Here is a 6317-nt window from a genome sequence, read left to right on the forward strand (position 1 = left end):
TTCAGTGTCTTTCTACCATGCTCAGAAGAAGGGAGAGTTGAATAACTCTAATGATTGCTCAACATACACATCTAAGGAGGTCTTAAGTATCTGTCCTCACTTATCAAGCAAGAGTGTGATCGGTGTTAACATAGTGTGTCAACTTATCCTTCATTAAAAAAAAAAAAAAAAAAGACTGATTGGTCAGTGCTATCTGTACTTCTAGGGACCAGAAAGTTGGGTCTTACGAGCTGGATAGTTTCTTCACCTGGATGGCTAGAAGTATGCAGCATTAGTGCTTTTAAGAAGCACCCAATGTCCATGGAGATTTCCACAAACAAGATGCTCGGGACCCACCTCAAGAGTCTTTTTCCTAAAGTTCAACATGATTCTCTGTCTTTTTTCTAATTTTATCTGTCAGAAATGGCCCACCAAAACAAAAGGAAAATTTGGCAATGGTTTTCTAGTCTCGGCAGTGAGAGAAAGGTAGTAAACCTGCTATAAATGTAAATTCTGATAACTGGTGAAGAGTTCTCTGGTTTATGGCAGAAAAGGGAGATCCGTGGCTTGGCCTAATCGTCCCTCCAGGCCAGGTATGACATGTAAGATTTCATCTCATATAATAACGCTAACCGATTGGAAGGAGCAGCCTAGGGTACCATATGGGATGGGTACGGAGGCTGCGTCAGAACTCATCATCAAACTGTGCAATGATTGATTAACAATGTCTGCCATTTGTGCAGGAAGAGTAATAGTGGAACACATGCCAACTACTTGTCTTTGCTAATCCAGATCATCACTCCCCATCCATCTCCCCGTTTTGGGGAGATTACATTCCGATCTATCAATCTGATTACTACTTGGTTTCCGCGTGTTCCTTGATATTTGTGTGGGTGTGATTTCAATGACAGACATCCATTTCTCATTCACTAGATAGGTGTCTTCTTCAGAGTAAATTAAAAACAAGACAAAACCAAATCCAAAAGACTAAAACCAGAAGCTTGACATTATGATTTATACCAACTCTTTAGGATTTTGATTACATTTACTCAGTCCCAGCGATCACGAGCAACTGGTAATGTAAATTCCTTAATGTGGACATCTGAACTTGAGTGTGATCTTCCCAGAAGACCCTCTCTGTTTGGGAAATTGGACCACTTTCTTCTCTGACATCACTGTATTCCTTCTTTTTGACTTCAGTAATTGTCAACCGGCTGGCACCATGGAAGGCACCAATGTGAAACAACTCATTATGAACAGAGTGGCAGAAGAAAACAGATGAGAAGTTCAAGGGGGAAAAGATATGCTTTATATTTTGATGTGAAGGATGATTAGTCAAGGTTGGGCTAAGTATCTGTAAGGTGAGTGAAGGATGGAAGGCTGGATCATTCCAAAGAGCTGCCTGGGTCTTACTTTACCCTCAGTGTGTGATTTAGGGGCTGAGAAAATACATGCCTTCTTGGCTCCAAAATAGACATTTAGTATTAGGCTTCTTTCTCTACTTTTAAAGACAAGATGAGGTTGGGCTGTCTTTTTAATGTGATCGTTGATCATTGGGAATAAGTATTTGACAGGTACTGCAGTTACAGACACCCTTATAAGCTAATGAGAGATGGGCTGCTTGTCAAGAGAAATTAGGGGAACATTTCAATCTTCCTAGTTACGTGACTAGAAGAAAAATATTTCATTTTTTCATATTCTTCATGACTAAAAAAATTTTTTTATGGTCTCATAAATCTTGAGCCTTAGAGTGTATATCAGTAACTTGCACATAAATATATTTCTAGGATGTAATGATATTTATGTAATGGGACGGAGTCTCTGGCCAGCTGCCCGCCTGTGCTAGTTAGAGAGTCTTTCCCCAAACCTTAGATTTAACCTGTTATGCTCCCAAATGTTACATCACGTAGTTTAATAATAAAGAAACAATTCCACTGGCAACTTTAGTTCATATTTTATGTCACATAAGTAGGCAATTTTAAAAAGTCTTATGATCTGTACAGATTTCGAATTATAGAATGTCAGAGACTAATTTATCATGTGCATTTTCAACAGGGGTAATATTTCTCCCCAGAGGGTGAAAATTTGTTCTTAAGTACTACAGTAGTTTGTGGCTGTCCAAGGGCCCACCACACATTCAAGACATACAGATGTACAATATATCTGTGGTATTAAAATTTCAGGGAGCAGGGGGAGTGATCAGGAAAAAAGATGTCAGAAAGAAGCTTCTTAAGGAGGCGGTAGTAAAAAGGTCGAGAAACACTGCTCTGCCTCAATAATTTCAGAAATAGTAATCGTTTTAATGATGACTAACATTGGTGGTAGGTTGGCCATGTGTCCAGGATTTTTGTCTAATGCAATTTCTCTGCCACTGGGGTTCTTTTGATATAGTGGGTTTCCCATCTTGGTAATGGGACCATTGACAGAAGTCAATGAAATCGAGGTGGTTGATGGTGTGCATTTCTTCTACATCCTTGCTGACACTTGGTCTACTCAATCTGTTACCGAAAGAAAATGTTGACATCTTCAACTATCATTGCGGATTTCCCTACTTCCCCGTTTGATTCTGTTAGTTTTTGCTTCATGTATTTGGAAGCTCTGTTTTTTAGGTCAGGATGCATTTCACATTGTTACACCTCTTGGTCAACCGACCTTCCTATCATGACATGGTGTCCCTCTTTATTTCAGGTCACTGTCTTGGCTCTGAAGCCCTACTCTGTCTGATAGTCTTAGGGTCACTCCAGCCTGCACCCCAGGAAGTGTTTCGTGTGCCTCTTTTCCCATTCTTTACTATAACCTGTCCACATCCTATTTAAAATGGGTGTCTTTGGAGAATATTTATTTTCAAAATCTATTCTGACAATATCCGTCTCTTAAATAGTGTGCTCAGATACTAATTTCATGTGTATGTGATGATATGTTTGGACTGAGGTATATACCGTTGCATTCTTTGTTCTTTCTGTTTTCATTTCTCGTCTTCCTCTTTTCCGCTTTTTTCTGGATTATTGGGTGTTTGAGTATTTCCTTTTAGTTTTTCTGTTGATTTTTACTACATCATTTTACGTAGTTTTTAAAATTTTAGGGGCGCCTGAGTGGCTCAGTCAGTTAAGTGGCTGACTCTTGGTTTCAGCTCAGGTCATGATGATCTCACGGTTCATGAGTTCGAGCCCCACATCGGGCTCTGCAGTGACAGCTGCGGAGCCTGCTTGGGATTCTCTCTCTTCCCTTCTCTCTGTCCCTCCCCCACCTTCTCTTTCTCTCTCTCTAAATACATAAATAAATAAATAAATAAATAAATAAATAAATAAATAAATAAACAAACATTTAAAATTTTAGTTGTTGCTCTAGGGATTTCAGCATACATACTCAGCTTTTCACTTGCCACTCAGAATTCAATATTGTCTCCTTCAAGTGCAGGGTAGAAGTCTAACTACAATACAGGTATTTTTTACCTTTCCCTCATTTATATGGTAATTATTATATGTATAATTATACCATATGTGTAACTATGTCACTGCACTTGGAAAAATGCAACAGTTTTTAATTTTGACGTTCACCACAATACATATCTTATTTAGCCAACTGGAGAAGAATGGAATAGCTTATTACTCTTACCCAGATAGCTCCCATTTCTTGTGCTTTTCCTTCATTCTTGATGCTCTAAGCTTCCTCCCCATATCATTCCCTTCTGTCTAAAGAACTTCCTTTAGCATTTCTTTTTTTTTTTTTTAATTTTTTTTTCAACGTTTTATTTTATTTTTTTTGGGACAGAGAGAGACAGAGCATGAACGGGGGAGGGGCAGAGAGAGAGGGAGACACAGAATCGGAAACAGGCTCCAGGCTCTGAGCCATCAGCCCAGAGCCCGACGCGGGGCTCAAACTCACGGAGCGCGAGATCGTGACCTGGCTGAAGTCGGACGCTTAACCGACTGCGCCACCCAGGCGCCCCTAGCATTTCTTTCAGAAAAAGTCTGGTGGCAAGGACTCTTCTTAGAATGTCTTTATTCCTCCTCCATTTGTGAAGGACATTTTTACTGGGTATAGAATTCTGGTCGACAGTTCTGTACTTGCAGAAATTTACGAATGCTCTCCCTTCTCTGGTGTCCATGGTTTCTGATGAGAAATCTGTAGCGATTTAGTTTTCAAGTCCTGTTATGATGACGTGTCTGGGCATGATTTTCAAAAATTTATTATGGTTAGTTTGCTGAGGACAGAGAGGGGGAAAATGTAATGGCTATTTGCCTTCTGCTGTTGGAACCAAGCTCTCTGGTGAGAGAGAGTCTCCCTTTCCTCAGTTTTAGATTTCTGCCCAGTCTCTACCACTGAGGCAATGAAGCAGGATTGCCTGGTGGCTGGGAAAGAAACTTAAAAAAAATAGGGACTTAATCTTACTCTCTCTGGTCCTTCCAGCCCCCTTTCCGAGGCCCTGGGCCAGAAAGCCAGGTCTTCTCTTGAAGCTCTCGCTGTCCATGCCAGTGTATACTTCTGGGTTTGGGGTTGCATGTGTGTCTAGACTGGCTAATGCTGGAGGGGAAAAACTGGGAATCTTTCCACTCCACTCCTTTCATTATACTTCCCATTCTGCTTTGCCCTATCTGCTGGCTACCATTTACTGCTGAGATAATTGTCCCCTGTGTTCTGCCCAGGGCTTATATTTGCAGTTAGTGGAGAGAGAGAGCGTGGCTTGTGCTAACCCCATCATGCCCAGAATTGATCCCAATCAGTTTTAAACGTTCTTTGTTGGCTTCTGACCACTTGACGAGCATACAGAGATTTGCACCCTTACTCACTTAGATTTCCTAAATTTTGATGAGTTTCAAAATTTGATATGTCTCAAGTTGCAGAATTTTCTGTCTTCTTGCTGCTCTGGACACCTCCAAGTTCTGGAAAGAATCCTAAGGCAATGAGAGCTAAGATTTATTGAGTTAGTCCTTGGTGCTACACTGTCATATTCCATCGTCATCATTGTCCTTTTTCACGGGTGTTACTTCCTCATTTAAAAGAAGTGGACAATTTGGCTAAGCCAAGCCACAAGGTTAAGTGGCACATCCAAACTCAGGTTTATTTGTCTAATTCCGAACCTGAGTTCTTTTCATCATACTATCCTACCATGCTGAGGATAGACTAAATTTGTGTTTTTCTTTTTTCTTTCTTCTTTTCTTTTTTTTATGTTTTTATTTTATGTTTTTATTTTTTAAATATAATTTATTGTCAAATTGGTTACCATATAACACCCAGTGCTCATCCCAACAAGTGCCTTCCTCAGTGCCCATCACCCACTTTCCCCTCTCCCCCATCCCCCATCCACCCTTAGTTTTTTCTCAGTCCTTAAGAGTCTCTTAGGGTTTGCCTCCCTCCCTCTCTGTAATCTTTTTTCCCCCCCTTCCCCTCTGCCATGGTCTTCTGTTAAGTTTCTCAAGATCCACATATGAGTGAAAACATATGGTATCTGTCTCTCTGCCTCACTTATTTCACTTAGCATGATACCCTCCAGTTCCATCCACATTGCTGCAAATGGCCAGATTTCATTCTTTCTCACTGCCAAGTAGTATTCCATTGTGTATATAAACCACATCTTCTTTATCCATTCGTCACTTGATGGACATTTAGTCTTTTATTTTTTTAATATTTATTTAGTTTTTAGAGAGAGAGAGAGGGAGAGCAAGCTAGGGAGGAACAGAGGGAAAGGGGGACAGAGGATCCTCTGAAGCAGGCCCCATACTGACAGCAGAGAGCCCGATGCAGGGCTCGAACTCACAAACTGTGAGATCATGAACTGAGCCAAAGTCGGGTGCTTAACCGACTGAGCCACCCAGGTGTCCCAGAGCTGTGTTTTTAAAATGTGGGTATTATTGGACAAAAAAAACCTGTTATTTTTTTTAACCCATTAATATTTGAAAGTGAAGTCAACATGTTATCTGAGGCAGGCTCAGTCCCTTGCTCCAAGTAACTCAAGGACCAACTGTCCCCCAGTTCTCTTTTAAGACCTTTCCTAGGTGTTCCGATTTCATTAATAACCGCATTTCATTAATAATGAAATAATGATTTCAGTAATAGTCCTCTGGTAGACTATTGGCCTGAAAAATCTCAGACTTTCATTTTGTCAAGGAAAAAAAAGCCAGTTACATTTAACTTAGAGTGTTTGGCTTGGACAGAATATTAGACTCATAAATACTAATTTTTGAGAAGTCGCTGGGGTCGGCACGGGTAAGTGGATTGACCTTCAGCAAGTGTGTAGCTGAGGAGACGACTAGGCTGTGCTCGAGTCAGGAAATCCCTGAAGTCATGGATTTGATGCGGTGGGAGAAGTGGATTCGCTGTCCTCACTGCCTGACGAG

Source organism: Puma concolor, chromosome E2 (genome assembly GCF_028749965.1).
Source record: "Puma concolor isolate L17-30 chromosome E2, mPumCon1.1.hap2, whole genome shotgun sequence".
Classification (NCBI taxonomy): domain Eukaryota; kingdom Metazoa; phylum Chordata; class Mammalia; order Carnivora; family Felidae; genus Puma; species Puma concolor.